Here is a 15,873-nt window from a genome sequence, read left to right on the forward strand (position 1 = left end):
ACAATGCATTTATTTGTCCAAAGCATAGTGGTCACAGAGTGCCCATTTGAAGTGTTAAACACAGCTGTAACACTGCTGTAGTCCCTGTGTGTATGTGTGTATGTGTGTGTGTGTGTGTGTGTGTGTGTGTGTGTGTGTGTGTGTGTGTGTGTGTGTGTGTGCGTGCCTGCGTGCGTGCGTGTCATGCCAGTCCCCTGAATAGTGTTTATTTTAGGTTTGGTGCAGATTGCTCCAACGGCGCACTTGTGGCCCCTGGAGAGGCTGTTCTCATGGTAGAACCCCTGAACAGTGTTTGTACCAGGTTTAACTTTGGTGCACCTGTGGCCCTTCACTTGGTGTGGCTATTCTCATGGGCTTGGCAGACCGCGGGCCTGAACACAAATTCAGCTTATTTGTGAAAGTTATATATATATATATATATATATATATATATATATATATATATACACACACACAGTATATACTACACACACACACACACACACACACACACACACACACACACACACACACACACACACACACACACACACTGTATATATATCCTATTTCATTTAGCCGCCCAAACAAGCTTTGTCCCATGTTTTATTAATTGATTACAAAGCAATTAGAACAGGTGTGATTAAACAGTGTGTGGGAGCTAATATACTGTAGGACTACTGTAGGCCTACCAGAAGTACACTCTCTGACTACAGCAACGGAGACTTGATTTGGGGTATGTTTAAGAATAAGAAGATTCTTTACAAGAATAACAATGTGAGAAATAGCGAAAATATGTAGCCTAATGTGTTAAGGGTGCACACGTTGAGCTAATGTTGCAAACAATTTACATGGGCCTGTGTGGGATTAGTCAGGTCAGGTGATATTAATAAAATCTGGGAATACATTTCTTACCAAGAATTTTCTTCACCAATGTGTTTGTAAAGGTGTCTACTAACATATCCCACATTGGTTTCACTTGCCCAAATGTGCCCAAATGTGCTGACCTCATCACAAATGTGATGCTATGTCCATTTAGTTTATTTTGTGCAAAACTAATGCTTGGAATGGATTCAGAATCACGAAAACCCCCTAGTTTGACATGTCACATATTTAAAGCATAATGAAATTTAGAACAAACTTATATTGGTTGTTGATGGTACCCCAAATTTCAACAGCTGTCAAAAATTCCCAAACCAATGTGGGATATGTTAGTAGACACCTTTACAAACACATTGGTGAAGAAAATTCTTGGTAAGAAATTTATTCCCAGAGTTGAAATTATTCTGATAATATTCCCTCGCTAGATATTAATTTATCACCGGGTTGGCAACTGTTGTTTAATTGCTATGTAAATGTAATGTTTAAGCTACAAACCATAAATTGTCTGTTATCTCCCTCTCCCGATGGAGAGAGGTAATTGTAACGATGTCCGAACCATTGAGCTCGGTCTGGTCTGGTCATACTATTAAATCATATTATTATTTAATAGTATGACCAGAGTCACCAGACCGAGCTCAACCATATTATGGTCCGGTCCGAACTACAATAAATATACGGTACGCTGATAAATAACTTTATTTATCGGTGTCTGTCTGACTATTAATCTCTCAAAACGGATGATCTCTCTAATTTTGTATTCATTAAATAAACCATAAATCCACCCTCTCTCTGGCACCTAGACATGTGTTTCTACTATATAGCCACTAGGTGTCATCAGACTCCTTTGATAGTGATACTACGTGACTGATTTCGGCTCCCTTCCTTCCTTCCTTCCTTGGCGGTGTTGCTCCGCTTTCACTCTGTTCTCTGGAGACTTTGCAAAAGTATCCCAGAGACCCAGACACAAGATACGAACTGGCTGTCGCTGAGAAAACAAATAAAGATGGTGTTTGTTTAGTAATAATAGTCGATAGCAGGCCTTCCTGACAACAGTATCCAATGCTCCTCCCTCTGGAATGAAAATAGTCATTTTTCTTCGCAACGTGATCTACGGTGCATAAAGGACCTGGAAACAAACAGATTTATTGATGAAGAACTTACCTGTGACAAATTGATGAAGCTCCCTCTCGGCGATATTCATTAGGTCTACTTGGTTTCGTGAGTTCATTTCTTTGTTAAATGATTTGGAATAATGGATTGTTTCCTCCATAGGAAGTCAACAAACTTGTGCTGCACATGCAGCCTATATAATTCGGAGATTAATTTAATTCATTAACTTCAACTAATAAAAATGTGAAATCAAAGCTCCTATGCCAATAGAGTAACGTTACATAAGAATTGTAAAGCATTTATTATAACGCGCCATGCCATGGCATGACAATTGATCGGTTACAATTTTGCCATGGCGCATCCAAAACGGTAACATAGCTTTGCTATGCTAATGTAAACTTCAAATGTACTGTAATGAAATGTAATCTACAGGCAGTATAGTTAGACACAATTACTGGTAAGGACTATAGTGTATAGTGTATTTCCTCCATACTAAATGACTCGAGTCCTGAAGTCGTGACAACACCTGCCTTTAATGTTCTTTTTTAGGCTATATATATATATATACACACAATATAGAGCTTTACATTGATGCCACTGTTTTAAACTATAGCACGACAAGGAACTAACTTTTCACTTGTGTAATAAATCAGCAAACAAGTATATTGCAGGCTATTGAGGCTTCCTTGCCAGCTTCCTGTGTCGTGGAGGCAGGTTGCAGGTTGGACATGCCATGTACCGTACACATGCTTAAATTTAGATTGCAACCCCCCCCTTCTCTCTCTCTCTCTCTCTCTCGCTCTCTCTCTCTCTCTCTCTCTCTATTGGCACATGCATGAGGAATTAGGAAACATACCTTTACATTGGCAAAGCAAGAGTGGAACAAAACAATTACAACAAAACAAATTGTGACTCTCTCCCCCTAAGGCCCATGTGTCATATTATCTTTAGTTATTAGTATTGCTTGACTTCTGTTATATGGTGCACGACCTCCTCAACTAATATTTGTGTATTTCGATGAACTGGGGCATATAAAATGGTCCAGACAAAGCTGTCAGTGTACTTTGATCTAAGGTTGTAAGTTTGTTAGTGTTATTTATACCAATCTAGCTCCAATCAGAACCTCTCCCTCCTGTCACCCCTATATACCCCCAAGATAATGGATTGCATTTTTATAGCGCTTTTCTATGCACTACTGTGCCTACTCAAAGCGCTTTACAATGGTCCATTCATTCATACATTGGGAGGTGAAGTGGCGAACAGTCAATGCCAGCGTCCTCACTTCCCACATTCACCCACCATTGGTGGAAACCACTGGAGGCAATGTAGGGTTCAGTGTGTTGCCCAACGAGTCAACGACACTTCGACATGTAGACAGGAGGCGCCGGAATGCGAACCGCCAACCCAGGGGTCATTGGACGAGCTGCTCTACCTCCTGAGCCACAGCCGCCCCGACAGTGATGAGGTTCCACAGCCTATGGTGCCGGCAGATGACAACACAGGCGAATATTGACCAATAGTGTTGATTCTTATCTTTTTTTTCTGCATATCGTATCCTGCTCTCGGATGTTTAAAAAAATTGCGGTCAAGAAAATGTAAACAACGGGTTGAAACGAGCATTTAAATTTCTTATTTAGTCAGCCTGTCACCATGTTTTGCCAATGCTACCTTATCGGGAGTAGTACTGTGCATGCGGACGGGGGTTGACTGGCCACAGGCTGACCAAATGGCATTTAATGTTTGGGTTGGCACCGTTTGTTTTACATCACCATTACATCACCTAATCAACATAAGTTAGTCTTTAATATATTAGCGCCCCTCACTTCACACGGGTGTGATCTTTTTAAATACGATGTGTGGGAAATGCAAGAATCAACAATATTGGCCAATATACACACCGGTGTCGTCATCTGCCGGCTTGGCAACCTCATCTCAGAGCTATATAGCGGAGGCAGAGGTTCTAAATGGGGCTACTACTTTTCAAACTTGTATTAGCATTAGAAATGTGCAGTGTGTACTGTGTGCTTGAGATCGTACTAAGAAAGTATAAAAGTAAGATTTCCCCCCATGTTCTTATTTTATTTCACTGCAGTGAGTGACAGATGAGGCAACATCTGGGGCAGTTAACACACCACCATCATCAACATCATCACTGTCAGCTGTTGGTCTGCATCAACAGGCTGGGCAGGTAGGTGTTAAACATTACTGTGGTAATTGGATGGTACTGGTTTAGGTGCATTTCAACATAACATAATAGATTAAACTCAAATGTTGTTATAAGGGTGGTGTAATCTGCTTGTCGTGTTTTTTCAACAGACAAATCATTCATTAGAACTAGAAGTCCTGCTGCTCTAGTGCAAGACAGATGCAAGTTTGCATACCATTGACCCTTGATTATCTGTCTCTATTTTTGTCTCTATAGTTGTTTTGAAGTTGGAAAATGAATCCCTCGCTTCAGTTTTTTATACATTCTTACTGCCAAATATCTCAACAACTTCAAACAAATGAAATAAATCAAGACTTAAACTGTAATATTACCGTTTTTATTTAATCTGCTGGGGAAAACAGAGTCAGCAGAGACGAGAGCAGTCAGTCAGCCTCTGGCCAACACTAACAGTGTACAGCTTGTGATAAGAGCCAGGTCATTTAGTAGCACAAACGGGTCAATGCTACATCTGGCCTGACGAGTGAACTCTTAGCATGATAGAACTCACATGTTACGGCGTGACCTCAGACTTCTGCCAGGTCAGTAGACCAGTGATTCTGAGGCACTCAGACAGGACATGGGAGACTTTAGTCACACATACTGTACAGTATGTGACCCACCACATGCATATAACAAGAAAGAACCTTGAACACATAGACATGCAGAAATGCATGCCTTCATTACCTTTAAACATAGAAAGAAAGGGGACTTTGACAAGCTAAATTCAGTTTTATATTGAAGTGCATGTGTTGCACTACTATTCCCACCATTACTTGGGTTGTAAACACAGCAGAGGCCCTTTTATGAATGAATCTGACTCTTAAGGTTCTATTCACTTCCTGGTGAGGCCACCTGTGGATGAGGGCAGACACTCCAAACCACTCACTTGGCCTGCAGGTGTCCCCACATTCCACCAGGTGAAGGAACAACCCTAGAAAGAGAAGGATGGTCTTGGTGTAAATCTACAGTATGTAGCAGTCCTCAAATAATTCATACCACTCAATTTAGGAGTGATGCTTAGGCTGACTTGTAACCTGCAGTTCCCAGGTTTCCAAGAAAGAACCATTTTGTGGTTAATTGTGGGTAAATCATAGATTCGTAGAAGTTCCTTCTTGATTGTGAAGCATATTATCGTGCTATTTGCAGTCAGCATTTAGCTTACAGTTGCCTAGTAACTAGTCTCGTGTAGCCAGAGAACTATTCCACAATCTCTGAATGATAGTCTGGAACTACACCTCCTGAAATCCCAATCATCTCTTTGTCATTTCCATTCACAAAGATATATATATTTTTAAATATCTTTAGATTAGATGTTTTGAGGGGTGCTATATCCAGATTTTACATCATAGTGTCTGAGCAAATAGGCGTGTCTATTTTATGTCATGATGATGTACGATGACAAGAGCGCCCCTCACTTCACACGGGTGTGATTTTTATTATAATTATAATTTTTATTTATATTAAGATACATTTGCAATACTGTAAAGATGAAACGGAAGTGGGGTGGAGGCTTCACATCCGCTTTCCCTTTTTTCTTTTTTTTATACTGTTTTTATTAGGCATTTTTAAGTGGTGCAACCACTTCTACATCCAGCTCGCAATGTCCGTGTGTTTGTTTGTGATGTACGTCAAATGAGCACGAGTGGTGCGCGCATGCGTGTCAATGAGCACGAGTGGTGTGCGCGTGCAGCACTGGTGTGCGCACGCACCCGCACCCGTGTGTGTAGTGCGGTGCATGTGCGCGTGCAACACTGGTGTGCGCACGCACCCGCACCCGTGTGTGGATGTTGTTGCTACATTAGGAGTTATTCAGCTTTTAGAGAGGGGAGTTGCACCACTTGGTTCACACAGGTGTGATTTTTGTATGACATCAGAATATTATCGACAATGATAATGAGTAGTTCAGTTAAATAAAATGAAAAAAATAACAGGCAATGTAAATTACAATACATAATAAAAAAGTCATAAATGTGATAAACATGAAAAAACAAAAAACAGTTAAACAATGAGTTTACAGACAAACAAAACAGACAACAGGACAGACACTCTTGCTCTCAAACTTTCCCAACATGTTGTAAATTAAGTGAATTACAGACATTCTTTTTTAAATGATAAAAACACTTTTTTTTTTCTTTCCAATTTTCTATTGTGCTATCTATTGTGTAGGAGGGGTTAGCGTGCACCTATTGAAATATTCAATGAAGGGTTGCCATGTCTGGTAGAATCTATCTTCACTCCCTCTCAATTCAAATTTAATCTTTTCCAATTGTACATCCGCTTTCCCTTTTAATCATCAAAAGAGCTTCCGTGTTCCAGACTGTATGAACAGAAGCATTTGAAAATTGTGGGAGGAACAGTCTGGCTTGGTTTTGTGGTTAAGATGTTTTTTATGTTAAGATTTTTTTATGTTAAAAATGTTGGAATAAACAGGATTCTACTGTAGGATTCTACTCTAGGGTTCACATTTCTCACACGTGATTCCCTTGCCTTCAATTTGAAACTATAGTCTATAACATTTATTATTATATTATTATTCCATCTACATTTCTGCAGGCCCCTTTTTGATCTGCCAGAGTTGTAGTTAATAGTTACTAATGTTATACCGGTACTAGTATATACAGCATTGGATTGCTTGAAATGGTCCATACTTGACACATACTTGTCAAGCTAGTCTCCTTAAAAAGTCTTGTTAGCATTGCTGCCATACTTCGTTAAAACCAAGGGCAATGCTATCTTCAGGGATCAGCTAGTTGTTTGAATTAGGAATGCCAACAAGCCATTTTAGGGAAACAGAAGGACAAATGTGAGAACTTGTTTCCACAATGTGGCAAGTGCCTGGAAGAGGAAAATATTTAACTGAAAAAATAAGAAAAGAATGTAAACTCTTCAATAACCTTTTTTGTTTGTTTTTGGCAATGAGATATTTTCCAGTATCTAACCTATATACTAGCTCACACTATGTTCACTCTGGCGTTTGAGAGGCAGACATCATTGACATGTCAGAACATCATTGTGATGTCAGAACAGGCCAGCTCCATATATGGAGAAGAGGAGATCTAGGGGTGATCTGGATTTGGCCCCTGCATGTCCGGAGCCTGGGCAGAGGCTTTTGTGCTGGTTCTGGACAACCGCTATCCAACGGACTCAACACCGGGCACTGAGTTCCCTGTGGTGGTGTGGAACGCATGGGGCAAATTTGAAGTCGGTGGGGCAAACAATTTCCGAGTTACGTGGATTACAGATGTACCTACATACATGATGCATTTATAGATAGACAAAGGTGTTGCTAACATTGTGTTCATGGCCTTTTAGTTTGATGATCACAAGAAAGCCTAACCCCACTTGAACATACCTGCAGACAGTTTTGCATAATTCTGGAGCCAGGTTATGTTAATAAGCCAACATAGACCTAAGACCCCATCCATCTGCAACCCAAACACAAGCAAGGCATTCATTCTACATGTGACCATGTGACCTTGTTATGCCACATGTCTCTTGAGTTGACCTGCGTTTGACCTGAGTCTCGTGTTGACAAGAGTCACATCACAATGTCCCTGCAGGAAGACAAAGGTTGTCATGGTAAATATTAATGTACTGCATGTGTGTTGTCCTTTATTAGTGTGGTTAGGCAAACAGATTGGTCTTTCTGTTCTCTCCCCTTTTTGGACGATGATTTCTGTAAATGCCCCTGCCTATAATTGCCCTCATATGATTGGACAATATTCCTACAGAACCCAGGATTGCATCTTTCTAGTTTCTATTATTTCCTCAATTATATCCTTCAGCCAAGCACTTCAATTTGAAGTGTTCAGGCTTATAATGGAGCTGTTAATGTTTCCTTGCATATCTGATTGTCTGTCTGTCTGTCTGTCTGTCTGTCTGTCTGTCTGTCTGTCTGTCTGTCTGTCTGTCTGTCTGTCTGTCTGTCTGTCTGTCTCTGTCAAATCCATCCATCCATCCATCCATCCATCCATTCCTCTGTATCCAGTCTCCAGACATTCTTGTTCATAAGAGAACAGAGTGGGGTGCTAATTTGAACTAATTTCTATGTCAGATCTGAGAATTCCACGGTCGGACACACACACACACACACACACACACACACACACACACACACACACACACACACACACACACACACACACACACACACACACACACACATGCAGTCATGCACACATGCACACATAGCACAGAGGGAGAGCATGTACCCAGAATAGAAAGCAGCCATCCATGGATCACACATCAGATCAGCACAGAGGTGAGGGGCTACCCAGTAGTCCAAGGATGACACAACTGTGATACATGGCCTTGTTATTGGACAGAGCCTTTTTTTTCTCTCGTGAGTCATGGGAGCTCTGCAGTCTGCACAGCCATGTCCAAACAGTCAGGTTAGTAATATGTCACTGTGGGGCCAAGAACATGTCTGGCATCCAGTCTGTTAAATTACTTCATACTGCTTTACCTTTAGTGTGCATATGAACTGAAGGAGGTCATTTGTAGTTCAGAGGGCTACACAGGAGGGCTTTCATAAAAAAAGCACACCCACAGGGGCGTAATTAAGGTTAGACATTAATTATGGTTAAGTGAATGGGTTTAATAAGTTCAATTAAAGTTATCACAGTTAGTATGGTGAAGTTCAGGCATGGGTTTGGTTAGCTCTGGTTCATAGCTCTAATTGCATTTAGAGCTATGTTACCGATGACTTCCGGGGCTCGCATAAATGCAGACCAGCCTCTCGTCTTTAGCGTAAATAAAAATAAAGTTTTTGCTACTCACAAATACAAAGACGGGTTGTGTCATTAGAAAGACTACTTTCCTTAGTGGAAGCACTGTGAGCCCCCCACCCCACACATAAAAGCCAGAAAGGGATTTTCTTTTCACTGAAGGAAAAATATTCTCTATGAAGGTTTTCTCTTGGCAATATCGGTAGAAGGCGCAGTGGAGTAACTGAAAGTTTTTTTTACAGATGGAAAACAAATCCCTTTCTGGACAAAAAGTACCTTTTTATACGTGTGGTGGGGGCCTGGGGGGCTCAGAGTGCTTCCACTAAGGAAAGTAGGCTTTCTAATGACACAACCTGCCTTTGTATTGGTGAGTAGCAAAAACGTTCTTTTTATTTACGCTAAAGACGAGAGGCTGGTCAGCTATGGACCAGAGCTAGGGTTTGGTGTGGTTTAGGTTAGGGTAAGGATGGAGAGGTCATTCACCATGGAGTGGCCAATCGTAACATGGTGTGGGTAGGCTTTTGAGTGGATTTTCACTATTTATCGTACAATGATGTATTTAGGGCTGAAGTGGTTAAAAATGATTCCTGTGTAATGAACTGAGACAGCTAGTTAAAGAATAGATGGAAGACATCTCTGCTCAGTAAGATGCTAGAAAACTCTCTTTACCTTTAAATATCTAGGCTCCCTACTAGCTGTAGTGTACATCTCTACGATCTGTATGAATGAACAGAATTCTAACAAATCATGCTGAAACACTGACAGCTGAAAGTCTTTACCAAATACGTACATACATGTAATGTGTATCCTGGTACCATGCTGTTTCTATAAATTGAAACCCTGTTGCTAGCCAGTGGGCATGAAACAACCTGTCCCTATAAACTCACATTGAATTTGTTGCCCCATGACCAGTAAAGGGCACTGCTGTGATAAAGTAAATAGAAGCAGCAGTTGTTTTCACTGACTGCTGTTGCTAATATCTGATGTGTGAGTAATCTTCTACAACAGCTGCTAAGCATCACCATGTGACCTATTTGGTTGCCACCCCAGCAAACTGTACCACATGCTATTTCATACAGACAGACATACACGCAGATACATCGGTGTGATCACGCATACAGTATAGATATTCAGGTTCATGCTGCACAAACTGAGACATACTAGGCCAGTGGTACTCAAGCCTATAGCCACTACCATATTCCCAACAATCCTCAAGGACCACCCCACCTTAAGAAATATTGTTGTGGTCTTGTGGAATGTGGGGTCCACAACATTATTGTTTGTAGATGAGAACAGGCAGGCATCAACTTAATTTCTATTACTCTTTTTGGATTTTCAAGTGTACGGCCAACACTCCTAAAGAAACATAGACAGTAATACCCCAAAGCCTTGACCAGACTATCATGAGTAGGGACACTAATAATCTGAGTTCCCAGAAGCTCTCGCATAAAATAAACTGGAGGGGCGAGAACAGAGCACTAATAGTGACATTGGTGGCCCTGGAGAGCTGAGAGGGTTAAGCCTCACTGACAAGCGTTGGCTTCACACCCTGGCTAAGTGTTACTGGACAAACGTCCTTGGGGTTTCCCCTAATTTAGCACAGGGCTTTCCCAGTATGTGAGAATGTAGCTGGAGGACAGTCTCTCTCTAATATATATATATATATTAGCCATAAGCATGCTGGTCATTCTACATTGTTAATGCTACAAAAACAGTTATTACATGTAATAGACAAGAAGCAAAACCTGTATGAAGGTTATTCACAAGAGCCCAGGCCTAGTTCTTCAATCACCTCTAATTACTTATATTGAGTACACTGCATGTTAACTATTTTCTTTACTATCCAAAGACATTTACCAACCCAGGTGAATGTGCTCATGCATATTGTGCACGCACGCACTCACGCATGAACCCTATTCCCTGCATTGTGTAATATTGCAGCTTCCCACCTAGTGCTCATTGTAAGACAGGTAGGAGGAAGGCTTCTTGGAGGGACAGTTACATCATGAGAGGAACGCTGGTGAGTAGGCTGGAAATCGTGACAGCCGGTCTGCCATGAGTAGGAAACAGAGAAGGAGGAGAAAGGGGTGTACGTAGGTGTTCCAGCAGGCATAATATACTGTAGAGGTTATGCGCGTGACATCATCATCATACCCAGAAGTTATGCGGGAACGCCTACTGAGTGGCAAAACACTACTTTCTGGCCTTGACAGCCCATACATCCAAACAGAAAAGTCCTATCTTGTATTAGACGATGTTAAGCGACGTTAGACTCACTTTTCCACTCACTTTGCCACTCGATTTCCCATTCACTTTATGCATGCGCATACCCTCTATTGTAGGCAGACATGCAATGTACCGGTCTGTATCTGCAGCCCAGTTCCTGAGCTGATGAGCGAATGGGCTGGAGAGCATGTCTGGTCCAGACAGCAGACTGCCTGGGCTGCTGTACCATCCTGTTATGTCACTGTCTGTATATGGTTGTTTTTTTACACAATGTAGCACAATGTAATCCAATAAACTCCACCGGCAAAATACGGAGTGGTAATTCAAGTCTGATAGTGTAAACTCTGGATTTTGCCCTATAGTTACTTGATTGGAACATTTTTGTAATTTTCCTTTATGCTGGTGAAATCCTTCCATTTCTTTGGCAAGATGTGTCTGCCTTCATGCTGCTGTTTGACTTTGAATATGAGCAATTGAAATACGTTTAATAAGAATTTTGATCGATTTGATGCAACAACAATACATATCTTTCCAGGGGAAATGACCCTTGTGAAATGTGCTTCTGGCATAGCTGGAGGTGCTGTGATTTTGTGTTAGGTGCCCTTACTGTTCTGCTGTTCTGAGCACTGATCAGAAAAGTCTTTAGTCTCAGAATGTAAAAGGAACACAGTACCTACTAGTGCACCTCATTATCTAATAGATCATTAATCCCTTGAATTACAATAATCCCCTTGTTCAGTTGTCAGTGTCATTTGGTGTTTGGTATTTTGTAGGGATGCTTCATAAGTATAAATCAGACATAGAGCCTGGAAGCTCATAACTAATAGAATGTTAATCCTTTCAATTTCATAATCATCAGTTGTCAATGCCCCTGGCGGAATGCACACACAAACACACACAATGTTTTGTAAGCGCTGGTTTCAGCTAAATACAGTGGTATTTGTGTGCTATTTTTGACACCTGATTCCTATCAGCAGCCTGGGTGAACTAGGGCATTATTGCAATGTTTTCTGATGTATTTTCTCACCTGCCTGCCAGCATAACGTACATACTGTAGTCAATGTTGCCATGGCGTCAATGAAAACAAATGTCTCACTTCTCTCTTGTCACCTGACCTTGATGGAACATACCGGTAGAGGTCTTTTCTGTGTTCCAGTTTATTCCCACATTCCTTAACATGCTTCTACTCCTCCTCTCCTCCCAGTTTTTCTACTCGGCCTCATGTTGGTGTTATAACAGGCCGCTTCACGTTTTGGCCTATAACTCTTAAACAATGGATCATACAATCAAAATATTCCCATAATATAGGCCCCAGCCATTTTGAGTTATCTTCACAACTCTCTGGAGTCATGTGATCAAGGTGTATCTGTCAGATCAGATGTTTCATATTCCATTCCGATTGGCTATGACTGGTATAGCGGTCGCTGCAGGCCACCCAGCCCGGCGGAGACTTGAGCTCGGAGGAGTGCTCTGTTCTAGTTATTGACTGTGTTTGCTGTTCAGGCTATTCTCATAACCCCATCATTCTCTGCCAGTATGGTGCACTTATGTAAACATATTTGGCAGTGCTTCTTTTTTCAAAACCCATTAATTGATTTTTGCAAAGCTTAGCTTTGTGTGCCACACAGGCAATTTAATGGCATGTTTCACAAATGCATTTGGCAATGGCACATGGCAGAGTTGTGTCTAGGACACTTTAAAGCCTGCATTAAGTTATCATGAATTAGAAATGCTACCATATCACAAACATGTAGATTCTTATTATGTACATTTTGTTTTAATTGTAAATGGTTTGCTCCACTGTGTGAGGGGGTCTTGTCTGTTTCAACACGCAGATTGGACTCTGTTTGAACTTTTGAGGCAAGTTTCTCCATATAATTTTTTTCCCCACTCTTTGCAGTATGGTGATTGAGAACTTTTACTATAGGGACAGATTGACAACCACTGGGGAATGTGGGTGTGAATTGGGTTTATTTTATTCTTTTTTTGTGCCAGAAAGGGGGTTTGAACACTATCATACCTTCTAATCCTAACAGCTGTACAGAGAAATAATTCTGAAGGCTTTAGTTCAATTGCATTAGTGTTTGTCTATTTTCAGAAATGGTGTGTGAAACGTGTGCGCGTGGGTCGTTCACTCATGAGTCATGACCCTATTATGAATATATTCCTGAGTCAAACTAGATTTCACATAGCTGGAGAAATGTTGCAGTGTGTGTTTCACTGATAACTCTCCCAGCGGATCAAAAACCAGAGTGCAGATTAGAGACAGGGATGTGTTTCAGTGATTCACTGTTTCCTTTGTTTCTAGTTCTATAGTTGAGCTGAGATTAAGGTGGATTTGTTACAGTGATGGCTGTTTTCATTTATTATCCAGACTAAGCTGTACTCTGCTTTTCCTGAGTTGATCAAAACAACTAGAAATGCACTCTGTCGAGCTGCCAACTTGCGCCATGAGGTGCGCTAACTAATGTCTAATATACAACTGTTGTTCTAAATCCTTCCGACCCTTAATTATACCAACCTTGATACATACTGTACCTTAGTTACAACACCAAGAATGCTGGTTATTGGCTGTTGATGGTGACGTACGTACGTACATACATACACACACACACACACACACATACATACGGGGGGCGATATGGGCAATATAGCAGTAATATATTGATGTCATCATATGACACTAGTCGATAACGTATGAGATTTAGGATATTTTGTCTTTTGCCGATAACTGTAGACTGTAACTGTAGAGTCTACTGGATTTGTTGTTATGCAGCCAATATAGTCAGCATGCGATATACATTTTGCACGAACCGTGCATAGCAAAGATACTGTAATTGAATGCACATATATACCTTTACTGTGAACTGTGATCATCATCAGACCAGTCCGTAATACGGATATGTGCTCAGTGATTTGTGACTCGGTAAAGTGTTGCTCTCTACTAGTATGGACTTTTTTACAACTTCTGGTAAATAATCCTATAGTGGACCTAGCGGACAGTAGTGTTACGAAGTAAACTATGGAAAGGGTTTGCGAGTGAATGGTGTTGGGTCTTTAACCTTTTCAAAGGCTGTCTTCAGTTAATATGCTGTCTGCTCGGCTGTTTAGCCAAATGCCTCTATTGGAGAGCTAAAGAGCCATAGATTTACCGTCGTTGTTATTACATTCCTAACTCGATTATCTGATTAAATCCAAATTCCCACTCATGACAAAATAACCACGTCTGTGTTTCCTTCCCTTTATCTGTCTCTCTCTCTCTCGCTCTCTCTCTCGTCTCTCTCTCCCTCTCTCTTTCTCTCTTTCCCTCTCTCTCCCTCTCTCTCTTGCACGCACGCACGCATGCACGCACGCGCACACACACACACACACACACACACACACACACACACACACACACTCACACAACACACTTTGGCTGGCAGTCAGATAGAGGTCCAATAAGGTTGTTAGGCCTCTGCTGTGATATAAAGAGAAAGACTCAGCCACCTGCAGTCTGGAACCAGGCCAGGGGATTTATATCAACAACATGGAGAGACATGGAAGTGGAAGGAGGAGCAGGGGAGACGGATAAAGAGGAAGAAGACTACAAAAGCATGGTGGGATGGATTGGAGAGGATAGAAAACACCTGGTGGCCTGCACCTGGTGATATAGAAGTTAGTAAGGGGTTGTTTGTCTGCTGTGTGCACGAGTGTCTGCGTATATGCGTACAGTATGTGCGTGTGAGTGCATATGAAAGAGAAAGAGAAAGCGTGGGAGAAGTACAGGAGAGCAGCACAGCCCAAACACGGCACCTGATGAGGGTGGGTCGTTGCGCATCCTGTTTTGTGAACTGCCATGGCTTCACAGCTTCAGATCCAGGTCACGCAACCTGGTTCACTATCAGGCTATTATGTCCTGAGTAGTTGCTTGTTCTCCTTCATATCCTACGCCAGTTTGGACCCATACTTCACACCACATAGAGCGGGATTCTAGGTAGTTTTCATACAGCAAGGCTACTGTTATAGCTGAGTTATGTTAATCATGTAATTTCAAATATCGACCAAACTAAAAAAGACTGCGTGTGACAGTGTAATACAATGAGGATTTATCGCACGCAACCCTCATTTTGAAGAGCCAAATATCCGTAACCGGATGTTACAATGACAAAATGCTGTGTGTGGTGTCTTCACCGGTTGTTCACTCGGTCGGTGGTGGAAAAACCCGACCGCGAGCAGCGCCTGCTGTCGGTCGTTGAAAAACCTTGTTTTACCAGAAACAACATTCATTACGCCGATTTGGAGATACTGGCCATTGAAAGCAGCACATATGTAGAGTGCAAGTCTGTCCCACTTTGACTGTTATGCTAACGAGCGGCAGCTACCGATTCGATCGGATCAAAACATGGATTAAAGAATATAAACCCTGGAAAACGTAGCCTACGGTTCTGGCAGGCTAGACGATTCATTTATATATGGTCCAAAGCCCTTCTCCCTTTGAACATAATTCATTGGCTATTTGAAAACTCACAACATGTCGGCACGTGTGTGTTAGTTTGGCTGTTCTTAACCCCCGGATGGGTATGGACTCGACTAGAGTATACTAGTTTAAGAATGTATGGCTTCTAGTTTGAAGGCGGTGTAGATTGTTTATCGGCGGTGACATTAATTGGTTTAGAAGTTTGACACAGCACCGCAATTGTTACAGCTGCCAGGCAGTAAGCAGCAATCTCAACGACAAAAAAAAATCTTGTTATCTCTATC

General features: G+C 41.5%; 1 protein-coding gene across 3 annotated transcripts in view; it reads left to right on the top strand.

Annotated features, from left to right (window-relative positions):
* The first annotated feature begins 1,792 nt into the window (after positions 1 to 1,792).
* Positions 1,793 to 15,873, top strand: part of ncalda (neurocalcin delta a) — a 69,712-nt gene continuing 55,631 nt past the window's right edge. The window contains exons 1-2 of one of the 3 annotated variants that reach the window (XM_080768156.1): positions 1,793 to 2,079; positions 4,068 to 4,159. The gene's annotated coding sequence lies outside the window, so the exon portion shown is untranslated. Of the gene's footprint in view, positions 2,080 to 4,063; positions 4,160 to 15,873 lie in introns of all 3 variants that reach the window. The other 2 variants (XM_080768154.1, XM_080768152.1) reach the window with 2 other exon arrangements.

Source organism: Protomyctophum bolini (genome assembly GCF_963924005.1).
Source record: "Protomyctophum bolini genome assembly, chromosome: 7".
In the NCBI taxonomy this organism is placed as follows: domain Eukaryota; kingdom Metazoa; phylum Chordata; class Actinopteri; order Myctophiformes; family Myctophidae; genus Protomyctophum; species Protomyctophum bolini.